The sequence below is a fragment of the Choloepus didactylus genome, chromosome 16 (genome assembly GCF_015220235.1).
Source record: "Choloepus didactylus isolate mChoDid1 chromosome 16, mChoDid1.pri, whole genome shotgun sequence".
In the NCBI taxonomy this organism is placed as follows: domain Eukaryota; kingdom Metazoa; phylum Chordata; class Mammalia; order Pilosa; family Megalonychidae; genus Choloepus; species Choloepus didactylus.
In genome coordinates, this window is record NC_051322.1 from 3,581,620 (window position 1) to 3,605,939 (window position 24,320).

Genomic DNA, 24,320 nt, shown 5'->3' on the forward strand with positions numbered 1-24,320 from the left:
TGCCCCCCCCCCCCGCCCCGCACCGACTGTGTGAACACCCTGACCCCCCCTGAGGCTCCGCAAAGTCTGGGCTCCAAACGGACCCTGCTGGGGACGGTTCTCTCTTCCCCACAGGCTCCTGCGCTGGAGGGAACAGGGTGGGGCCAGCCTGCCCAGGAAAGGCCACTAAGAGACACGTCCCTTCAGCCAGGGCAGCCCACCTGCAGGCGACACCCCCAGACCCCAGCCTGCAGGCGACAACCCCCCCAGACCCCAGCCTGCAGGAGAGGACCCCCAGACCCCAGCCTACAGGTGACACCCCCCCAGACCCCCAGCCTACAGGTGACGCCCCCCCAGACCCCAGCCTGCCGGCAACAACCCCCCCAGACCCCAGCCTGCAAGAGAGGACCCCCAGACCCCAGCCTACAGGTGACGCCCCCCCAGACCCCCAGCCTGCAGGTGATGCCCCCCCAGACCACAGCCTGCAGGTGATGCCCCCCCAGACCCCAGCCTGCAGGAGACGCCCCCCAGGTCCCCAACCCGCTCTCTCTGCTTGTGCAGGGGGTTCATTTTCATACATCACTCCTTAGGTAGGAGAAACTGTCTGAATGTTTTGTTCCTGATTAACCTGCTCTTTTCCAAAACTCCTTTCTTGTTTGTAATTCCATCCTTCTTGAGCAAAAATGCCTAACTACAACAGTGCCCCAGCCCAGTGATTCAGTATCTTAAGCTTCTGTGGAAATCAGTCTAATCCAAAGGTCCATTAATGGAAACAGACGGGTGGTCCAAAAGGAATTCAGTACGGCTCCAATTCTTACTTGTTTTACATTGATTCTGATAGGAATTTTCTTGGGGAGATTTCCATAGGAATCCACTGCCTGCAGGGGTGGGGTGTCCTTCCCCAGATGCAGAGAGAATTTCAGGTGGCAGCAGGGACCGCCAGTGCCTCGGCCGCGTCCAGACCCCGTGTGCGCGGCCACACGGCAAGTGGGAGTGGCTAGGAGGGCAAAGCCACGCAGAAAACTCCAAAATGAGAGGTTTCTCAGCTATCGCTTCCCCCTATATTCCAAATGACATGTCTATAAAGAGACCAGAGAAAAGGGCAAAATACAAGTGGTGACTTTTGGTTTTACATGTGAATAAAAATGAGTCATAGGATTATTGTGGCCAAGCTTCACTTACTTTTAAGGCAAACATCGTCTTTACTATTATTCCTTGACTTACTTGCCTCAGGATGAGTCCTAACTTGTCAGCCATTCTGTTTGGATCAGTTGTAAAACAGCTACATATGTATCTGTTTACACACACACATGCCATGTATATGCGTATATCCAGCACACCGTGTTACACTGGAACCTCTTCCTCAAGTTAGGAGGATGATCTAATTCCCAAAGCACCTTCAGGGGCAGCTTTCCTTCACCTTTTTAAATAGATATTCAATTTGGAGACTCATCATCGAGTGTTAAATTGTGAAAACAAATGGAAATGCAAAATATTCCGGCGTTTCACAAACTTGGATGCATCCTTTAACGGGAATTTCCTGCCCACGGCTGACGGGCGCGTGTCCCATGTACTGCAACCCCCAGCCCTGGAACAGCCAACAGACGCCCGTGCATCCGTGAGCACATGGCTGTCACCGAGCCAAACGGGCCAGCCCGTGCGGGGTCAGGAAGGTGTCTCCGCGGCACCCACAGCCGACACCGACTCGGGCCCCGGGGAGAGAGGGCCCGCACTCCGTCTGGCCATGAGCAGGTGGCCCACGTGGGGAGGGGTCTCCTATCGCGACACCTGAGACACAGAGACGTCGAATTTACTAATTTCCCATCCTCACCCTTTCCTGGATTCTAAGAACTCTGTTCCAAGCACGCAGAGTGAGACGTAAACGGAGCTAAAGTAATCTCAACTCTTACTCTGGACTGCATAATCTTGGAGAATGTACATGAAATTCCTGTTAAATTATGGTGTGTTCTGCACATCTTACTCCAGATGAGGCCAGCACCCCGCCTCCTTTGACAAGGTCTTTCTTGGCCGGACAGGATATCCCGTCCGTGTGCACGGCCACGCGCCGTCAGCAGCCCCTCAGCGATCTGTGAGCTGCTGTAATTTTTCATGCACCTGACAGAAGCACAAGGGAGTCTGCAGAAAGGACAGTGCCCTTATCCTTTTACTCGGCAAATCCCTGCAGGACACACATTCTAGGGATCTCTGTGAATTCCATAAAGAAAACTTTGCACTTCAGTTGTGCAAAGCTGGTGCAAGACCCTCACCGGAGAAGGCAACGCTGGTGGAAGAGAAGGGCGCGCTCAGGGCTGCGGCTCGGTGCTGGCTGGCACGCTGACCGCCCCCAACCGCGGGCTGCACGGAGAAACCCCGCAGACTTACCCCTTGTCTTTGTGGAGCCAGAGCACATCAGTCATTCAGCAAGGCACTTAAACGTTTGATTTACTTTTTTCACATTGTGGTAAAAGCCCCGCTGAAGGACTGTTTTCGAGCTAAGCAAACAATTCGTGAGGACTCAGCTCTTAATCTCTTTCTGTGGTTTGTTTCCTACAGTGTTGTGATTACACCTTCAGACTGTTTTGTGTCGTTACCAAGGAGAAAGAAAACACTTTAACACACGGGAGCCCAGAGAACAGTGTGCGGTTCCAGCTTTGGGGAACCAGGTTATTTTATAGCAGACCAGTTACTGAGCACTTTTGAACAACATACACATCGCACACGCAGTCCTTGTGTTTTGAAAATCAGGCAGGAAGGAAGGTGGGACAGTTTTGTCCCATCCTGCCCCTCCCCTCGGTTCGTGAGTCAAGGAACTAAAGCAAGGGCAGGTGATTCAGCGGAGGCAAATGGAAACATTGGGGCTTTCCTAAATTATTCTAACAAAGGAGAAAAGCCTCCAAAAGGGGGCACCCTGGTCTCAGAAGGACTGTGTCTCCTTCCAGAAGCCACAGACGTCTCAAAACCAGAGGCAAAAGAAAGCACCCCCTCTCCGTTAATGCACGTGGGTTCACGTCGAGAGGGTGCCTGAGGGTACAGGTGTCACCACCCGAAATCATCACTCACCTCCTGCCGCAGCGTTCTCCCTGGCTAAGTGGGTACAGCTTGTGTGCAAGCTCCAAACGCGCCCCTAAGGTGCTGGGAACACACTCACTGTTCCACTGCTCACACGATGGCAACAGAATGATCTATGTTTAATGTTTAGGAAAAAGTATTCGTCTTAGACACACTGAAGCTCGTGTGTGTGTGCACGTGTGTGTAATTTTTAAATATACACACATATTCCTCTTTACTCCACAAAGTGTGAGTTAGCAGACAATAAGAAAACACACAAGGAAAAATAAGACATGTTAAAGTCTGTTAATAAATTTAAAATTTTTTTTTAAATTGAAGTCTAGATTAAGTGAAGTAAGACCATAAATGTCAACCATGAAATGATTGCTGTGAGACCCACCCAGGTTAAGATTTCTCATTTACATAGGATAGCAGGGTGATTTTTAGCAGTCTACTTTTTTTGTATCCCAGTTTTTTCAACTGTAAGTAGGAGCAGTGGTGTACCTGGGGGCAGGTACCACGTGAGCTCACACAGGTGAGTGTGTAGCTCGTGTGCCTCCAGGCCAGTACTTGGCAAAGCTTTGTCAATAAGTTCTCAGAAGGTTTTTAGGTTTTTGTCACAGGTGATGAGTCCTAAGGTTGTCAAGGGCCTCACCGCATTTTCATTGCAAATGTAGCCATTTGTTTCAGATGACTGTTTATTGCAACAAACTTCAATAAAAGCTAAAGATACAACGTAAAAACGTCAGCATTGGAAGCCGAGATTACCAAGTGATGCGATTTGATCCAAGAACAGAACTTGAAGGAATTAAAGTCACTTCCCTTAGCCAGGACTTTGACTGATGTCTGGGAAACAGCCAGTGGCGCTGTGCCAAGGCCCCCCCCCAGTCACCCTGGGACCCGGCCCCGGGGGAAGCTGCAGGCCCAAGGGAAGCACGTGGACTTTGGAGAGGGACGGGGTGGCTCGCTGTCTCCGCCGCTGCCTCACGTCATCTCCCTGCCCCTCTGCCCCTCCTGGGTAAAACAGGATGTCCTCACCTTCCCTCCTGTATTGTAAGAGTAAAGTGAAATCCTTCACACTCCCTGCAGTGTGTTTAGCCTTTATGCCACCTTTCACCGCATCGCTGAACGAACGAGCGCTCCGTTTACTCGGTGCTTTCTGTGTGCCAAGCAAGAGCTGAGTATGTTGAGACCAGGCTCTGGCATCGTGGGAAAGGCTCTGCTGCAGCTGCAGTCAGGCATTTCCCCCAAGGATTTTCATGTAGCTTAAATAAAAAGAAAAAGTAATGTTTTTTGCTGTTGTTTAAAATTTTGTTTCCAAGAACTTGCCATGAGGAAATCTTTCTGAGATGGTATTTTAAAATATAATTAATAACTTTGAATATGTATCATAAATATATTATATTATAATAAAATAATTTCCTATATCCTGATTAGTAAACTAAGCTATAAATGTACTAAGTAGCTCTTGTTACCGGTGTAAATTCTTTTTCAGTGCACTAGTCACCAAAGCCGAGGTCTATTCTAACATCCCTGCTCCGCGTGTCCTGGGAGGTCGTCTGCGCACTGCCTTTCCTTGGGAATATTTGATGCTGGCTTTATTAGAACTGGTTTTGTGTCAGTGCATTTTGGGGGAGGATGGAAGTCGTAGAAATAGAATCATGAGTCTGGACCCTGAAGGGGCATCGCGGTCGTCCGCCCGACCCCTCGTCGTGCAGCTGAAGGGCTCACCGCCGGAGGCTGGCGTCATGGACGGTTGGCGGCAAACGCAGCCCAGAACCCAGCGCCCTGCCCCATCCCTGCCCAGCCCCGGGAGGGTTTATTCTGCTGATCCTTGGGGAGCAGGGGCAGTTCTCATTTCTGCGTCTGTTAAGTGTGTTAAAACAGTCACTGTAACTCATTTTATTTTGCTGTGTACTTGATGAGTATTAACCGTCCTGAATGATGGCTCTAACTGCCTCTAACTTACTTAGTGTCTCTAAAACACCAGCCCTGCCCTGGACACGCACCTGCTCCGGCGCAGTACCCGGGCCGCCCTCCGGGGGGTGAGCCTCTGTCCGTCCTCAGGGCATATTTATTTGGCTGAAGAGCTCCAGCTCTCGGAGGCCCGGCTCAGAGCCCACCTGGGAGCCCGGGCAGGCTGCGGGTGGCAGGGCAGGCACCACGAGCTGTCGGAGCCCCGAGGTGGCTTCTGGGCAGATTCGGTGAGTGAGGCGGGTCCCTTGAGCAGTTAGGAGTAGGGACACCGGAACTCGGGGCCAGCTCCCTCGGGTTCCTCCATGAGAGCCCAGCTCGGCCCCGGCCCCCAGGCCAAGCAAAGGGGTCTCTCGAGCTTTGGCAGATGAAGGACTTAGGTGTCACTGGCCGGCTCCTGAAAATGGGGGAGCAGGCAGCGAGGGTGACGCCAGTGAGACCCGCGCGAGGGACACCTGGAGGTCACGAAGAGCCCGAGGCCCTTTGCTGCACAGGGCCCCGACTCTCGACCTTTGTCAGAGGTCCTGGCCTCCCCTGCCTTCCCGGTCAACAGGGCCCCGTCCTGGGCAGCGATCAGAGGTGTGAGCCCCACAAAGCCCCAGCCTGCCAGGGGCCTTCAGTCCTCCCAATGTGCCCAGGGAGAGATTTCTTTTCAGAAAAGAAACTTTGGGGCACCAACGAGACTCGCCACGTCAAGCACGGCCTGGCTCTGATGAGAGGCCTGCCGCGATTTGAGGGCCTGAGACGTGGGTCATGGACGGGTCTGGCCCCGGCCCCGCCGGGCTGCGCCTCCTCCCCACCCGCCTGCTGCCCATGGCCCTGGGGAGTGGTGTGGGCTGCCAGGTCCCCCAGGGGCTGGGCAGGCGGATCGAGGAGCTGGAATACAGCCACGCAGCCGAGAGGGATAGCAGTCAACTCAGTCTTTAATGTGGTTGATGTTTTGATGTCCAAATAAAAGAAAAAGAAAAGAAATGTGATGATGTTTGGAGGTAAAATCAATACGAAATAACCAAGGTCATGGCCTGAGGTTTCAGCTCCTGAAACATCGAGTTCCCACGAAGCAAGTCTTGGTGGAACAGTTTATTTTTCAGTCTAAGTTTACATAAGATCATGCACTTTGATTAAAGGGGCATCTTTAGTGGCTTAAACCTTTAGTGGCTCCTCACTGCTAACCAAGTGAAATCTGAATTCCCAACAATGTGAAAGACCCCTCCCCAACTCACCCCACGTGCGCCGTCGGGTCCCGCTGCTGCCTCGCCTGGAGTCCACACGTGACAGCAGCTGAGCTTGCCTGGGAAAACACGCAGCCCCTTCCTCCCCACCCCGAGGCGCAGCTGGGCTCTGCCCTGCTGACACGTTGGCTGCAGCTGGGAGGACCCCACCTGGGGGACAGTGCCCTGGGCCAGGGGAGCCCACTGGGCTCGGTACAGACCCAAAGCTGTACTGTACCCCCACCCCCAGTTCCATCTGCTGGTATGCCCTCCGCACTGGACCCGCAGAACCCCCCGGCTGGGCACTGTGGCATTCAGGCCCTGGATACGTGGAGATGGAGCTGAGCAAGCAGACGTCCCCATCCCCGCCGTGACGAGGGGCAGGCTTGCATGAACCTGACTTGCAAAGGGAAACCCGCAGCAAGCCCAGGCTCCGGGCTGGCCTGCTCTTGCCATCGGCTCATGCGATAACGCTGGGTGGCGAGAGCAAATCTTTTCATTTCCCGTCATGGCGAGGCCCTCGGGTGGCTGGGCCCTGCACCCACTTACGGGGGTCTGCTATCCCCCCACCCTGCGGCTGCGGAGCGCTGGATTCCCACCCAGCTGGGAACCGGCCTGGAAGCAGAGGGTGAGACGTGAGCCGGGAGCCGGGCGGGTGCCACTGTTCGGCGGCTGCGGAGAGGGGCAGTTCCGCGCACTCCCAAGCGCCCTGTTCACAGCGAGCCGAGCCCGTCTCCGATTAGCTTAATGCTCTGTTATCAGCATTTAAACAGTGTTGTTTTCTTCTGCTTTCCTTTTTAGTTGTGCGTTATTTCAGCAATACTACCAGCCATGAGCTCCTTATGGGTCTTAAGTTCTCACCACTTTTGTCTCTGTGGAAAAACGTACCTGAGTTTAAAAACATACACCTTACAATTTAATGTTTTGAGTGCAGTTAATATGTTTTTAGTAAAATAGTTCATAGAAGAGCTTTTTAGTTTCTAGTTTCGTTCGTCTGTGATCGAATTTTGTGTTCACCGTAATCCTTTACGGCAGATGAAAGAACACACTCGGCAGGGACACTGGGCTGGGGGCTGGCAGGCAGCACGTCGGGCTTTCTGACTTGGGAAACCACCCTTTTTGACGCTGCCCCACATGGAGCGTCCCCATGTTTTAACTGAGTCTGTCCCTGCTCTGCTATTTCAAAAGTAGATGAAAACCTGCTTTGCTAAAAAGGAGACATTTTTCCTTCGGGGGCTGTTGCAGTAGCACTTCTCTTCTGAGTATGAATTGTTGGTGGGTGTGAAGCTCTCTTTCTTTGGGAAAGACATTCCTCAAATAGGCCAGTTTAGGTTGGACTGTCTTCACCATGACATTTTAAGAACGTATTAATCTTAAAGCTATGTGTGGATTTATTTGTTGAGATTTTCGGCAGAAGGGAAGGAGATATGAAAGGACACACATTTTGGCCCCCAGAGTGTGTGACCCCAGAGGCCGCCCTCTTCTCCCTTCCTTTAAGTTCCAGCACCTGGTACAGAGCCTGAATTATTCCAGCCAAGCCCCCTCGAACCACCGGATTTCCAGGAAAATCTGGATGGGCAAAGTCAGCGGGAGTGTTGAAAGGCTTAACCATGAATTAGCTTCCACTCCCATTTGACTTGCTGCTTGTAAAAGGGCTTGCTGACCAAAGTTTCAGTTATATCCGAAAAGCAAACCAAACAGAAACACCTCCTTTATTTACCAGAAAGAGCAGTTGGAAGTTTTACTCTGCGGGTTCCTGGCCTGTCAGCAGATGCAAAACCAATCATGGGTTAAAAAATCTCCAGCCCATTTTCCAACTGTCCACCTGCAGCAGACGAGGTGAGGGGCCGCAGGACCCTCTGGAGATGCTGGGTGGAAAGGGACGCTGGGCCACCGACGTGCTTCCTGAGCCCAGGGAGCTAGGGTTTCCTCTCGTCGTGCCCGTCCTGCTGCGTGTGTTGTCATTCAGGACAGCGGCCTGCCCTCCGGGGGCCTTTGCAGGGGGCTGGTGCTCAGCAGCTTGGGGGCCTCATGCACCCCTGTCCTCATTCTCACGCAAGCTGAGCTTATGAATCTCTCTCGCTTTCTGCTGGTCCTGCTTCTCCAGCACAGGGGCTGTGCTCACGGTGCAGCGGGGCGAGCGGCCACTGTGCCGGCCCAGCCCAGTGGAAGTAGCAGGACAAGATCCCGTTGCGCCTTCGGCGTCCGAGAGGTGCCCACTGACCCCAAGCCCCCAATGTCGGCGCTCTCCAATTAGACCTGCAGTGACCTTGCAGTCTGCCTGCACACACACAACCTGAACACATGTACACTATTTAAATGTGCATGTGTGTGCACACGGTTTATCTTTTTCTGGATGTTCTGCTCTGAGGCCCATTTCCCTGGAATAGGAACGTGGGTCATTGGTAACGCATTACCAGAGCGTGTGAGAAAATGAAGGGGGCTTCTTTGCAATAGCACCCAGAGACTAACTTATCTGGGGCGTCCTCTTCCTTCCCCGTGCTCGCGACGTCGGTCCCAGGGCCACTGGACGAAAGCGAGGAGCCGTGCTGGTGCACCTCCCCGTGAGAGCTGACCCCTGCAGCCGGGGCCTCTGCAGCCGGCCCCCGTCAGGGCAGGAGCGTCCCTGGGGCAGGGATTTTGTCTGTTTTACTCACGGCTGCAACCCCAGCACGGAGCCGTGCCTGGGGCAGGCAAGGAGCGTGATGAGGATTTGTCGAAAGGCCGCACGGTTGTGGCGGCGCCTAGTCCCCGCTCCCAGCACCCCCCGCCTCGTCCCCGAGTGGCCTTCCCAGTGGTCACTCCAGTGGAGCCTGAGCACTTGGCTCCTAAGATGCTTTGCCTCCGGCTGCTGCTGAGCAAGGGATGCACTGAAGTACACGCAGGCTCGTGCATCAGTGTGTTCACTCATGGGTGTGTGAGTGCGTGTGAGTGTGTGTGTGAGCAAGAGTGTGTACATGTATGTGTGTCTGTAAGTGTATGTGCAGGTGTGCGTCTGGGTACATGTGCATACATGTGAGTGCATATGTGCACAAGTGTGCGTGTGTGCACGTGGGTATGTACGTGTAGGTGTGGATGCTTGTGTGTGTGTATGTGTGGGTGTGCACATGTGTGCATTTGTGCACGTGTGCATGTACGTGTGGATGAAAGCCATTCCACCTGCCAGAATGTCTCTGAAACAATTGCGCTTGTCCTTGGCATGTTAGAAGGTCGCCTTCGCTCCCGCGTTCCCGTGAAGACGGGCGTCCGTTAGCAGAGCTTGCAGTTGCGACCCGGGAAGCCTGGGCTGTTAAGCAGACATCGAGTGCAATGCTTGAGCACCAAGACCGCAGCCTGTCTCTCCAGACAGAGCACAGTGGATGAGGGCTAGGGCCTTGGTGGGGCTGGTCTGGGTCTTTGACGCGTCCTGTGTCTGCAGAGCCCCTGACCCTCGGGAGGAAGTGGGAGGGAAGGCAGGGGGAGGGGTAGCCATTCTGAATCGCCCTCAGGCCGGGGTTCTCCAACACTAACTCCCTTGGTGTCCAGCGACTGAGCTGCAGTCTCCTGACCCCTCGCTGCCCCTCGGAGAGCCACACCAGCTGCTGGCCGGGGACACTCATTTATCAAGGGACTAAAAGTTCCCCATTTCAAATTCTAAAAGAACAAGTTGCACAAGAGTTCTCCAAGGTGGGTGTAAGTTGTAGAAAGGACTCACACCACATTCCGCAGCCCCCTCCACCATGTTTCCACCATGAGAGCAGGTTCCAGTAGATGCCAAATGCTGCTCGGCACCCAGAGAGGGGGTGCGGGGAGCCTCAGGGGCGTGGTGGGGCCCGGGCTGGCACTTTCCACAGGAGCCTCAAGCTTCCAGACCAGGCTGGGGTGTTGGTTCACTGCAGGTGGGATGGGGGGAGGGTGTGGGGCAGCCCCGGAGCGTGCCGCTCGTCTCGCCTGCACTGACACTGCACAGATGTTTGCCCGAGGTTGGCACTTGCCTGGACACCTTGCACCTAATGGACCCGTCACAAATAAAATGTTCTTCTCGGAGTCACCTAAGGTCATTGGAGCCACAATAGGACGACTGAAAGATGGCCAGAACAAAAGGGGAATAGAGGCCTCACAAGGCACAAAGGGCAGATGTGATGGGCAGTGGCCAGAGGGAGCAGCACGTCCTAGCTGGAGGCCGCGGGCTCCCGAGGGCCCTGGGAGCACTGGTCTGCGTGGTGTGTGCCTTTGTCCAGCCAGGGACGCTCTGGTCCCAGAGGGACCACGTTTGGAGCCCATCAGAGGTTAGCATGTCTGACTTCCACTCATGCCCAGCCGTGCTCCCAGATGCGGCCGGGATTTGCCTGTGTCCCTCCACCTTCCCCAGGCAGACAGAGGTGAAGCCCCCCGTAGGGCCCTGCTCCCCTTGGAGCTGCACCCCCTGTACACTTTCCAGCCGAAAAGAGGTTCTTTCCCCTCTCCAAGCTGTCTCAGGAGTTTTCCATAGCCTGGTCTCCAAGGCCATTCTCCTCCACCTATTGTAACAGGGAAGAGGGTGTCCCAAGTCTTTCAAAGGCGTCCTCACCGCTCCCTCGCTTCTGCCAAGCGTTGTCTACCATCGGTCCTTTTAAAATTGAAGGGTCAAAGCGTTAAAAGGGCAAAAAACAAACCAACTTGCTACACTGTGGTTTTAGCGAAGCCGCAGGCCAAATACAGCCTCATGTGCACTCGCGCACACACACACACGTGTGCACACACATACCTCCCCGCAGCACTGGCCAACTGTCCCCGCGGCTGGGCCCCTGGCCGTCTCAGTGGGGACTGACTTCAAGTGCCGCTTTCCACTTCTGTTCTAACATTGTTTTTTCTCCTTGGAAGGTATTACATTTGATGTCTTGGGAGAGTGGTTTGTAATTAGTTTTTCCAATGTGTCCATCCCATGTGCAATAGTGTCTCCAGGGAAACAGAACCAACAGGATATTTTACGTGTGTGTGCGTGTGCGATTATATATATATATAAATATTATAAGATTCATTAGAGGAATTGGCTCACATGGATGGGAAATCCAAATTCTGTGGGGCAGGCCACCATCTGGGAACGCCAATGAATGTTTTCGGTGAATTCCCCAGGAGAAGTTGGCTGGCTGATGTAGAGATGGAAATGCTCTCTTCTGACTGTTGAAGTCATCAGTTCTCCATTTAAAGTCTTCAACAGGTGGATGAGACTTCTCTCATTGCTGAAGGCAATCTCCTCTGTTGATTGTAGATGCAATCAGCCATAGATGCAATCAACTTACTGATGATTTAAGTCCATGAAATGTCCTCATAGTAACCATCAGTCCAGTGCATGCTTGACCAGACAATTGGGCACATAACCCAACACGTGGACACGGGAACTTCACAATCACACCACACATGAACAAGTCCAGGTGACAGCTCCATGCCACTCAGTAATTCAAGAGTGAAGTGACAACAGGTCCTCGATTCAGCCTTGCCAACCTCCACGGCCACTGCTGGGCCTGGGGTGCCCAGCCACCCCCACAGGTCCAGAGGTACACTCCCCTCCTCTGGCAGCCACCTCTAATCCATGCCCTGAGCTACGAGGAGGGTGGCTGGAATTTTAACTGAGCCCTTAGGATGTGACACACTTTTTAGCCAATTTAATCCTGTCATTAGAAAGGTAAAAGCAAAGTAGAGATGTATGTGTCACACACCAGCAAGGGGGAGCCAAGTAAATGGACGTAAGTTAGACCCATTAAAATTGGAGCATTTCATTGGGTGGGCTTTGCATACTGGCCATTTTTATCTCAAGGCTACAATACAGTCGTCTTCCAAATTAAATAAAATTTACCTAAGAAGGCACTCCTTTTACCTTCGATAGTTAAATTGTGTATGTTATTGTATGTGAAAGTTTCCTCTAGCTGCAACTTTTTATTTAAATTGCTTCGGAAATCTTATCAATGTTCCATTTCTTTTCCTTGGAATCTTCATTAGGAACCAAAGACACTGTGGACAGACATGGCCGGTGGTTCCCGAAAGTGGGGTCTGATGCTGATGGGAGAGGGGAGAGAGAGGAGGCTTTCCCGAGGCAGCTACGGTGATGTTCCCTAACAGCACCACGAGTGCTGTAAACCGCTTTGTCGGACTTTTAGGCGATCTTCTTGGTGAAAATCAAGTCCATCTTTCTGAGAACAAACACAGTGAAATGGAATTTAGCACCATCCACACAGTTACATTCACACACACCCACACACTCTCTTGCACACATTCACACCCGCTTAGACATATGTTCTCACACACATTCACATTCTTGTACACACCCACACACTCAGACTCAGACACCCATGCACACACCCTCTTGCACACACACATGCAGAGGCAGCGTCTCCGCCGACCCCCTCCATCTCACCTTGGATGTGAGCTGGAGATTCCGGGGTGCCGGGAGGCTGCCCTGCCCAGCCCAGCACCGGGTGGAGCTGTCGTCGGACCGCGGGTTCTGGGGACGGCAGTCAGTAAGGGCTCTGCGGGCGTCCTGGCCCGGCTTTGGTTCAGTCGGTGGATCTCTTTGGGGTCGTTTCCCACCAAGCAATCGCCTGTTTGTAACTAAAGAAAGGTTAAAGGGCTTTAATACTTTCAGTAAGATAGAAGGCTAGAGAGCCGAGAGTTTGCTTGATGGCACGTAAAATGTGTTTGTTTGTTTGTTTTTAATATAAATATGGTCAGAAAGAGTATTTGCATTGCATAACCTTGGAATTCCCGGACTACTCCCCTCACGAACAGCAGGTTCCAGTTGTGGTTTTTCTGGAGCAGAGGGATCTGCCTGGTTGTTTCAGGGGATGCTGTAGGATGCTCAAAGGAATCTTTAACCAGTTTAATGACAACTAGATTAAACTACAAGCCCCAGAGACTTGGGGGTGGGGAGCAGGGGAGGGGAGGGACGTCAGGAACTGAAGGCGGTGGAGGGGGTCCCCACCAAGCCCGGCGCACAGCCCAGGAGGGGAGCCACGTCCGGTCGGGTGAACCCAGGAGCCCTGACGTCTGGGAGCAGGTCCCAGTTCCAGGCCGTTCCCGCAGCCCCGGAAAGGGGAAGGCCCGAGGGAGCCCTGTGCCCAGCTCGGTCGCGGTCTTCAGGGTCCGACAAGCGTCCTTTCAGAGGCTGAGACCCGGGCTGATCCGCTGTGCTCTGGCTCGCTCATACGCAGGTGTCTGTTGAACACCTCGCAGAGCTGGCGGTGGGTCTTCAGAAATGAGACCGTCTAAGGCCTTCAAACGGGGCCTTTGATTCAGCAGCACACGCGTCCCCTGCTTTGTTCTCGTAATCAAGAAGGAGCGCCACTCTTTGTGTCTCTAGCTGCAGCCAAGCCTACGCAGGAAAATAAAGGCAATCATTTGACATTTAAAATATAAATAGTATGCTGTTTTTGTGTTTCTGTTCTTTAGATGGTTTTGCAAGTTATAAAAAACAATTTCCAGTTTTCCAAATTTTACTAGTTCTGCTGCTGCTCCTCTTCTCGGGGAGATACTTGAGCCAGAAGATGTTTCCTTTGCCAGCTTTGTCTCAGCGAGTGAGGAACTCACAAGTTTGGGAAGGTTCCCCAGTATGAAAACAGGGCTTCAGTAGGACGCGCACCTTCCCGAACACGAAAGATGAGCAAAAATGTGGGAACAACGCTGCTTGATGAAAGCCTGAAATATTTTGTTGTTTTTCTACCAACATCAACAATGGCAAACTCTGTATTTAGCAAACATTTCAAGTACTTGTTTCCATAGTTACAGAAATGTGCTTAGTTGGGGGAGTGTAAATTGGTCATTAGTTACCCAATGACGGGTACTTAAAATAAATCTACAGAGGATGAAAAATAATGGCCCAGAGAAGCTGGGGTGTCTGAGTGGTTATTCCTTCCCGAGGGGGCGTGAGCTCAAGCCACGTGACAGCCACACTGGGCAAGATGCCCCTTTTGAACCAGTTAGGTACAACTTCCAGCTCCCATTTGAGTCACCTCAGATGGCTCTTGACTCTCAACTGGTGGGAATTTCAAAAGAAACAGAAAATAAAAATAACCTTTCTTTGCTACATGGTACAAACAAAAACTATTTACTATGTTCCCCTAACACAGACTCCATCTTCGTCATGCATCTGCAAAGATGTCTTTATTATTTGTAAATAAGAATTACTCATTCAGCAAATATTTACTGAGCAATTTTTACGTGACAGGCACCACTCTCTGTGCAGGGTACATCTGTGAACAGAGCAGGTGAGATCCCTGCCTTCTGCAAGCTAGTTTTTTTTCAATCTGGGATCAAATCCTGGCTCTACCACTTCATGAATGTCTGTGTTTGTTTGTTTTTTGTTTCAACCTCTTTGAGTCTCAGTCGTTACATTTACCAAATGGAGATTTTAATCCCTACAATGCAGATACCAGTGAAAGGCCTAACCCAATAGTCTTCCCGCGGTCAGGCTGGTTCTCCCGGGCTCCACTCCTTCCTCCTCCTCCCACAAACCCTGCACAGACTCTCCGACCGTGCCCAGCTCTCCCACTCTCGTCCCCAGACCCACTGAGAATGAAAGCCCTGGGCACGGGGGTGTGATAGCACCAGGCAGGGGGCACACGGTGCCACTGCCAGAGGCTCGGTGTCAAGTGGGGGGGGTCCCCTCTAGAGACTTGTGTATGGCAGGAAAACATTTCTCAGGGGACCCCGAAGGGCAGGTTCACAGGACAAAGCCAAAGATACACTTACCAGTTAAATCTTTAATTCTAACAATGATGTTTGGCCTCTTTCTTCCTGGCTTTGCTTAATGGTCACAATTTAGAAGTTTAATGACTAAATTTCTTCCAGCTTTTCGGTTCGCTGTTGTCAATCATACTGTGCTGTCACTGCAATTCCTGCATAGAATTTCCCTGTACAGGTTAATTGATCTAGTTCCTTCATTGTATAGCATATGCATTATTCATTGACATGTTCTGATAGATACATAACCACCAGTTCATTTGCAGGCATTTGGAATGAAATGTTGACTGTATCTCTGCTTCTTCCATTTGCCATAAGAGATGATCAAGCATATTATCCTTCATATTCTGATTTATCTTCTGTTTGGTTGCAAATTTATATTGATGCAACAAAACAGCAGAATGAAGACTTCTTTCATTGCTTTTATTTTTAACAGTTTTATTAAGATATAATTTACATACCATAAAGTTCACACATTTTAAGTGTACAATTCAACAGTTTTTGATATATTTACAGAGTTGTGCAACCCTCACCATAGTCTAATTTTAGAGAATGTTTATCATCTCAGCAAAGAAACCTCACAGCCATTAGCAGCTCCTTCCCATTCCCTTCTCCCCAAGCCCTGGGCGACCACTGATCTACTTCCCGTTTCTATAGATTTGCCTATTCTGAACATTTTGCATGTAAGTAGAATCATACAGGATGTGGCCTTTTGGGACCGGCTGTTTCATTTAGTACCATGTTCCCAGCATCACCACGGGGCAGCGTGCCCGGCACTTCCTTTTACGGCTGACCGTGTCCCATCATGGGGCAGCCCCCACGGCGCGGCCCCTTCACTGGTTTGAGGGTTTCGAGGTGGTTCCTGCTTGGGGCTGTGGTGGATAAGGCTGCTGTGAACATCCATGTACATGTTTTTGCCCGGACACATTTTTATTTCTCTTGGTAGATGACGGAGCAGTGAATCCTTTTTATTTTAATTGTTATTTTAAACTCCCAGATGGGTTGTTCACTTAGAATTTCATTTTTATTTCTATCATGTGAATTAGATGTTTACTAAACACCACTCCCCAGAGGAAAAATTCCATTTTGATGGATGATTCACCTAATCCATGACGATTTCAGGCCTGCAGAAGGCTCAGGGATGTGAATTATTTCATCTCAGTAGAAATTTCCTTACTTGCCTCCACAAATTGTTATAGTCATTAGATTATCAGTGAAACCTGAAAGTCCACTTATCCACTGCTAAGTGTAATTCATCCGAGCCAATACTGACGTTTACTAAAACGAACCCCTCCCCGCCCATCTTCTAGAAGCTGCTTTTCTCCTGGACTGGAAGGAAGGGCAGGAGTAGGGAAAGAATCTGGAGTTTGGGATATATTATGGAGCAAGTCTAGGTGGCCATTTAAAATTTCGATGCACGGTGGTCGGTCACTACCTCCCAGGGCCCTCCCCAAGTCACGTGTTTAGAGGGTCAGCCCTTCCCCTGCAGCTGCTCAGCCCAGGCCAGGGACACAGGGCAGACGGCTGCTGTCACAGGAGGACTCGGAGGCAACGGTCCAAGGAGGCCTCGAGCCGCACAAGTCCCTGCCCCTGCTCGGGAGCCCCGGCCCAGGGCCTCCCTCCTGCTGATGCTTTTAGTAAACATGGGAGTTATTTTCAGGCCTTTTCTTGGGCACAGTTGCAAATCTGTCCTGCGGCCCTCACTGGACCTGCATATCAGGAAGTATGTGCTGAGAGCGGATGGGGAAAGCAGGCTGCTGATCTGAAGTACTGGGATGAAGTAGGGCACTTTGCTTGCGTGGGAATAAAGCTCCATCTTGGTTATCTCAAAACCAGCAACCATTGTAGCCCCATTTGGCAGCATCTCTGGCACCATTAGGACATGGAATGACCATGAGTTTTAATGTTACCACTAATAAAACAGTATAATGTGCAATAGATGCAAACCAAAATGTGGTCCATCAATTTGAATATGTAGATTGCCAACTATTTTATATTCTCGCCTAATAATTCCACATTAATGAAATGCTGCCTCTCCCGGTGTCTTCCATAACACAGACGTCAAATCCGCTGACAGGGCCGTGGAGCGATGCTCCAACCCCGCGACTGAATTTTCAAGGCAAACTCCTCGTAATTTGCCCTAGGAAACACCCCTCAGAGCAAACCATGCAGCCCACTTTTCATTCTTCAGAATTGTGTGGAAGGTTCTGTCCTCCTTTTTTCTGTTTGTTGCCTACTTGCTATCATTTAAGCAATTTTGCCATTAATGAGCACTTTTTTTCTAATAGAAACAAAAACGTTAAATTTGTGATAGTAATTTTCAACTTTGAAAACGGCTTTGCTACAGAAGATGGAAGTTCCTGGCTAACATGGGATTTTGTGGTTGTCCACTTATTTCAATTTCCCAAGCCCACCGGGCCAACACGCTAACCGGAGTGGTTTCTAGAATTGACAGCTGAGGCCGGCGGTGGCGGCCGGGGGTCACTCCATTAGGAATCTGTCCAAGGCTCCTTTCTGATGTCCGTCCATCCGTGCTGGGCGGTGTGTTCTCACCTGTTACTGACTCGATTTAGTCAGCGACTGCTAAAAATGGATCACTTGAGTTAGTGCTACGTTTTCCATCAATGTGTGGTCTGTGATACTCAGGTGGTGATCCGAGAGGCCGGGGGCAGTGTCCTCTTCCATTTGCTTACACTTGTATTCATTTTCCCCAACCAATCTCATGCCCTTTTCCTAATGGAAAAGAGTAAGTAGATTAACTCTGGACATGTATGAACTGATTACTTGGATAAACCTGCCTCAGTCATGTAAGTCAAGATCGTATTTACCCATTTATCAATAAAGCTTTAACAGTGTACTTTTTATGGGGCAGTCTTCTCACACGCACACACACACACACACACACAACAACAAATCAAACACCTTACAACCATCCTGAAGAGTGCTGTTAAGGAAACAGACATATCCATTCCTTCTAAGTAAATTTATTTTAAAAGAAAAATATGAGGGCTCTTCTTTAAACAAATGTTTTTCCTTCTAAGTTAAGTTGAATTTAATTTTAAACATTTCCCATCTGGATTTGTTTCTTCACACAAAAGGCAGTTCCTGGGTACTTTGTCTGTGTGAGGCCTTGGCTAAATGCAGGCTGGATGAGAAGGTGCTGGACATGTAGTGCCCGTGTTCAAGCTGTGTGAGGCTGGGAAGGAGGGGAGGCAGGCAGAGAAGGGAGTGCACTGCAGGCAGATGAGAGCAAGGCCAGAGGGCGGCCGGGCGCAGGGGTGCCGCCTGCAGAAGGGCTTCATGGAGGAAGTGGCCTTTGAGCCAGGAAGGAGGGCAGCCGGGGAGGAGGGCAGCTGGGAGGAGGGCAGCTGGGAGGAGGGAGGGAAGCGGGGAGGGGGGCAGCCGGGGAGGAGAGCAGCCAGGGAGGGGGCAGTCGGGGAGGGGGCAGCCGGGGAGGGGGCAGTTGGGGAGGGGCAGCAGGGAGGAGGGCAGCCGGGGAGGAGGGCAGCTGGGAGGAGGGCAGCTGGGAGGAGGGAAGCCAGGAAGGGGGCAGTTGGGAGGGGGGCAGCTGGGGAGGGGAACAGCCAGGGAGGAGGCAGCTGTGAACCTGGCCTCCCGCAGAGGGGAGACCTCATGGAGCTGCAGCAGGGCTGGGAGACCAGGGTGGGTCTGAAAGTTGGAGAGCAGTCATTAGAGGGGTCTGAACCCTGATGTTTGGAGTTTGGGAGCACCTCAGGGCGGGACCCCAGCCTCCAGGCATGTGATGAGGAGGCTGCAGGAGGACGACCCAGAAGTGGCCGCAGGGACAGAGAGGGGAGGTTGCGTCAGGGAGTGGTGACACCAGGGTCAGCCCCCACTTGCCTCCCCAAATGTTTTCCCATGGTTGCAGCCAAGCCCAAGACGCCATCTGATCACACTGAACCCCAATCCCCTCATGGCCCAGTCCAAGCCGGGACTCGCCCGCCCCATGCTGCGCTCACCAGGCGCCCCTCCTGCAGTCTGCTAGGGTTCGGAGCATCCGCGGGGCAGGGTACGGGCTGTAGCCGGATCCTCGGGGGGCTGGGACCAGGGGTCTTCTCCCAAGGGCATCACAGCAACGTAGCACCGGGTGGGCAGCACGGACAGAGCATGCCAGCTGCCAGACAGGGCTCCGTGAGCAGGGGTCACGTCCTAAAGGGGAGCAGGACTGGGGGGCAGAGAGGAGGGGTGAGGGGCAGCGGAGCACGGAGGCAGAAACGGGGGAGAGCCGGACGCAGTGGGGGGCAGTGAGAGCAGCAGGAGCTTTTGTCGGGGAGCAGGTGAGATCCGGCCGCCGGGACCAGAGCCGAGGGGGCCTGAACGCCGGGCGGAGGCCTCGTGGGGCCCGCTCTAAAGGGTGGCATTTGGGTTACGTAAAGCTGAGACGGCGTTTTAAACCGATGTAGAAATAGAAATAGAGAGATACAGATGCAGATGTGGACATACAGCTGTGTCAACTTTCCCTCGTGCTGCATCCCACCCTCACCCAACTCGGCCTCCAGCTGGAGAGCCGCTGGATTACCACACACCTGTCACATCTCAGAGCCGGGCAAGGGCTCAGCGCCTTACAATGCATGGAGAACCCGTGGAGATGAAAAGCTTTACCCCAATAACTCGGGCTCAGATGACGACGTTCCGTACCCTGCGTGTGGGCGGTCGTGGCACCTCTGCCAGGGGCCGTGCCACCTCCTCCCCCCGCGCAGGGGCCAGGGGCCGGCCCGGGACCCCCGGGAACCTGTGCCTGCTTGTCCCTGTGATGAAAATGAAGGCGGTTCCAGGGAGATTCCAGGAGAACAAGCTTGGTTCCACTTCGGAGATTCTATAACACACACACTTGTGTATGTGCCAGTTTATATTCATGACATGGAAATGTCAACTTTCTGCTTGTGATAATACCCTTATGAAATTCCCAACGTATTCAAGGTTCACGCCAAAAGACCTAAAAATGCACCATTATAAGTACTCATTGTGATTATAAATAAAACTTAAGAAGAGTCAACTTCCACCAAGTGAGTAGACAGAGAATATTTTCAATTTCCTCAACCATTCTGATATCCTACAAAGTGTAAATGGTATCTGAAATATGATAAAATTATCTCCAAATGATTTCCAAAAAAGAAAATAAACTTAAAAGGTATTAATGTGCATTCTTTACCATAACAGTATATACCTAGAAGTTGTTGAAGCAGCAAACGAATTAGAGGGTGGTTATCTGAGACCACTTTTATAAGTGCTCTCGTGGAATGTCTTCTTTATTCCAGTTTACCGAAGTGTTACATCACTGTCTCTTTCTATGAAAAATCAGGTTTTATGGCCTGGGTATTTTTTAAGTATTTCACTGAATAGTTCTTCACTTGAAGAGTTTTAAAGTTATTTTTGTCCTTAAAAGACGGCGGTGGCCGACACGGGCTGGTACGGGCCGGCCCCGTGTCAGTGCCTGCTCGGCGCGGGGCAGCTGCTTCTGAAAAGCGGACATTGTGTCTCCGGCCGCCGGCCCCGCCGCCCGCGCCGGGCAGTTGGCGCCCATTGTTCCCGTGTGCCCAGGTCCGGGGAGGCCGCAGACAGACTCACAACTGTGCCCGAGAGAAGGCCGAAAAGAACTCCCCTGTTCACTGAAAGCCCAATGGTAAATGCTTCTGTCTCTCCGGAAGTCAGGACAGGCAGGAGCGTGAGCCGGGCAGGGGAAGGGAGAGCGGGCGAGGGGCCGTCACCGAGATCGTTCGTCTCTGCCTTTCTGGAGAGTGTGTACTTTTATCTTCTGGGTTTTTAATTGCCTTGTGTGTCAAGCCACAAAGCTTCTCCAGGGCAAATAATATCATTTTTGTAGTTTACTTATTAGTATTGTCGTTTTAATTAGAGAAGCTGTAGGTTTACAGAAAAATCATGTAAAAATACAGCATTCCCATAGCCCTCCCCACTCTCCATTGCTGACACTTTAAATTAACGTGGCAGCTTTGTTACAACAGATGAAAGAACATTGAAATAGGACTTCTGAAACTAAGTTGCACTGTCAATTCTCTATTATTAAGGCTGCATCAGCTCCTTACTCCTGTTCTGAGAACTTTAAATTACATTATAGATCACAGATGTCAATAAACGTTTTCTGTGAAGGACCAAATAGTAAATATTTTAGGCTTTGTGGCCACACGGTCCCCGTCTGCCTGCTCGACTCTGCGTCAGTGCACGAACACGGCCGTAGGCCAAGACTTCCGCAAGTGAGCATGGCTGTGCTCCGATAAAACTTTATTTGTGGACACTGAAATTTGAATTTCATGTAAGTTTCACGTGTGCTGAATACTATTCTTTTTTTTTCAACTATTAAAAAGGTAAAATCTTGCTTTGCTTCTGGGTTGTACAAAAGCAGAGGATGCACCAGATTGGCTCTGCAGGCCGAGCTTTGCCGACGATGTTCACAGATGGTCCAAAGGCCTCTGCTAATCTGGGAGGCCACTTGATTCCTGCTCAGTACAGAACACAAAGGGAAACAACTGGCTGTAAGCTACTCATCAAGTTCCTTGTACTTTAAAAATACTATGAAAGAAGCTAACAGCGGAACCCATCATATTAATTAATGAATTAATAATCCCTTCATTAGGCAAGCAGTTCACCTACAGGTGTGTACACACACAGTGTGTGTCCATACAGGCATACATGCATGATACACACATACATGCATACACACATATATTCACACATTTGCATATACAAATGCATGCATATACACGTACATGCACATGCATGCATACACATATTCACAGATGCTTTGCATGCATGTACACATATATGCACATACATGCATACACAAATAATACTCACACTTGCATAGACAAATGCATGCATATACTCGTACATACATATACAGCACCTACTCCATGCCAACTGCTGGGCTAGGCCCTGGGGATTCAGGGAGAAAGGAACAGATACAGCCACCATCTGGGGGCTCACAATTGTCTAGTTCCCAGGGACCCAGTCATGGGGTGGCAGAGGAACACTGCCTGTGATGTCAGAAAGCTCGCTCTGCATTTCCCTGGGTGCCGCTGAGCCCTCCTATTTAAAATCCGGTTGGTAACGTGCACTCTTGGCACACCGGGGGATTTTGTACTGACAGGTGGTTGATTCCAAATGTGCACCAGGAAGTTCTCGGTAAGCTCTCAATCGCCAGTAATGTCAGTCCACTTAGTGGTCAGCCTTTCTGGGCTTCTGGAGTTTGGGACGGTCCCTGGGTTCTGTGCATCTTTCACTTTAAGCCGAGCTGCTGGTCACAGCCCATTTATTGAGGATTTCTGGCACAATCTCTCCCCTGAGTTTCCATGCAGTAGCGTGCACGCTTGATGAGTCCTTGCCTGCTGGCCCCTTGGGGTGCGCTGATCGGCTTGCTAACCGTAGAAGCCGGGTGTTACGATACGGGCGCAGTACTGGCTGAAGCCTTTGTTTACTAATGGTTCTTTAGGGGAGTTTTTAATGTTGATCGCATTATTACTTCTACTGTGACCTTGAATTCACATGGAAATAACCTGCAAAGCCGCCCTGGGAGTCATCACAAAGACGGGCCTTTCTGCATAGTTGCTGGCCGTGCCATGGCCCTGGGGGGCCAGTTCTGGGGCCTGTCAGCGGACTGTGTGCACTCCCTTCCCACCTCTCACCTGGGCACAGGTGTCCGGCCTCTTCGCGCCAGCATCCGAGGTTCCGGATTGGGAGAAGCGCAGCGTGTTGGCTTTTCACGCATCCTCCTGTCTTGCAGGTGGGGCCGGGGCGTGAGAAAGACGTTCTTCCCGGAACGAGATGGCAGTTTGGACCGAGGCCCAGGTCACAAAGCAGATCAGTGTGGCACCAGGGCTGTCCCTTATCATCCCTGCCGCCTCCCCTGAGCACTGGCCAGAACCAGCGGCCGGCTCCTGCCCACTGGCCCCAGCCGGGAGAGCGGGCGGGCGCTTCAGCTCAGCTCCAGGTCTCCCATCTGCTGCCGGCCCCGCCCGGAGCCCTGCCTCCCCCCTGCTCCCCCAAATCAGGGGCCCACAGCCAGGAGCAGGCACTGAAGGGTTCCCACTCACGGGGGAGCAGCGTTTCTTCTCTCTTTCCCTCCAACTTGACCCAAGAGCTGATCTCCTTCCTCCACTGATAAATGCTTCAGACACACGGTGAGACCTGTCCCGGCAGGGCCCCAAATCGGCAGAACATCTTTGGGGTGCGTTTTCTCACACAGAGAGAGATGTTTGCAAGCATCTCCGGGGACGAGACCTGCAGGACGGTCTGTCCTGCGGTGTGGTTTTCAGGGCGATCGATGACTCACATCCTTTCTCAGTGTGGTGCCATCACTTTGAATGAAGTATTCTTCTCAGAAACATATTTTTACAGACTTTGCTCTGATTTCTTTCATGTGTATGAAATTAAGAGGAAGCTTCACAATATAGAGATCCTGATCTTTTTACATGTGAACATTACTTGGGGGTTAGTATGTGGATTCCAATTGCTTTAAATCTCTTTCCTGATAGGCAAATTCCCCCCAGAGTGTTGATAATTTGCAGGGATTTGTAAGCACTTCAGTGATCATTTAAATTAACAAAGTCGGCAGTGTTGTATCTCTCGCTCTAGCCTCGCATCCTCCTCTCCTTGCACGGTCCTGTGACTAGACCCTCGCAGGCACGGCAACGGCTGTCTTCCCAGGGTAGGAGAGCTCAGGAGACGGATGCAGCTCTTCATGGAATGCGCCATTTCAGGTTCTAGAAAAGAGAGGGCTCTTGCTTCAATAAGTCGAGAATGATTTTCAGTGTATACTTTACATGCAGAGTTCCTGTTGCTGACAGAAGCACATTTCAGACTGAGAAAGAAGGAAGCATTGTGAACAGATAGATGAAAGCGCAATTTTCCTATTTATTCAAAATATTTCCTGAGCGCCTCCTGTGTGCCTGGCTTTCTGTAGAGAGGACAGAGGTTGTGAGGGGCTCGCGGCAGGGGCCTGGGTAAATAGATGCTTCCCGTTCCGGGCGTGAGCTCTGGGCACGCGGAGGTACTAGTCATTTGGGAAGCTGTAGGATCGATTCCCAGCCTCAACTCAGGACCACCACAGAGTGAGTAGGAAACCGGGCAGGGTTTCGGAACCACGTTCCACACCTGTGCTCACTGGAACTCCTCAGAGTCCAGGGTGTCCCTGAAAATACGCTTCCAGGGGAAATTAACTTGGAAAGGGCTGCATACTGTGACCATCTCCTAGAACTCTGCAGATTAATCCCTCTGAAAAGTCTTGAAGTACAGAAATATTTCCCAAGTACTTTCACTACAGGGCTTTTATTTTTCTTTGGAAGAGCCTCTTTTGACATCATGCTGCGCACTTGTGTTTTAGGGAGCAAGTTTGGGAAAAGCTGACAGAGCCTGAGGTAGCTTGGGCCCTGGGACCTG

General features: G+C 51.4%; 1 protein-coding gene and 1 long non-coding RNA gene across 4 annotated transcripts in view; one reads left to right on the forward strand and one right to left on the reverse strand.

Moving 5' to 3' along the window:
* The window catches only part of LOC119511816 (myelin basic protein), a 126,266-nt gene that overhangs the window by 57,315 nt on the left and 44,631 nt on the right, over positions 1 to 24,320 (forward strand). The window lies entirely within an intron of this gene.
* Positions 10,016 to 23,365, reverse strand: LOC119511819. Of its 2 annotated transcripts, XR_005212251.1 has the most exons (4): positions 22,568 to 23,365; positions 18,887 to 19,092; positions 12,586 to 12,779; positions 10,016 to 12,361 (listed from the first exon to the last, which is right to left on the reverse strand). It is a non-coding gene; the product is annotated as an uncharacterized LOC119511819 (long non-coding RNA). The 2 variants fall into 2 exon arrangements; XR_005212250.1 differs by lacking the exons at positions 10,016 to 12,361; positions 12,586 to 12,779 and adding an exon at positions 18,431 to 18,575.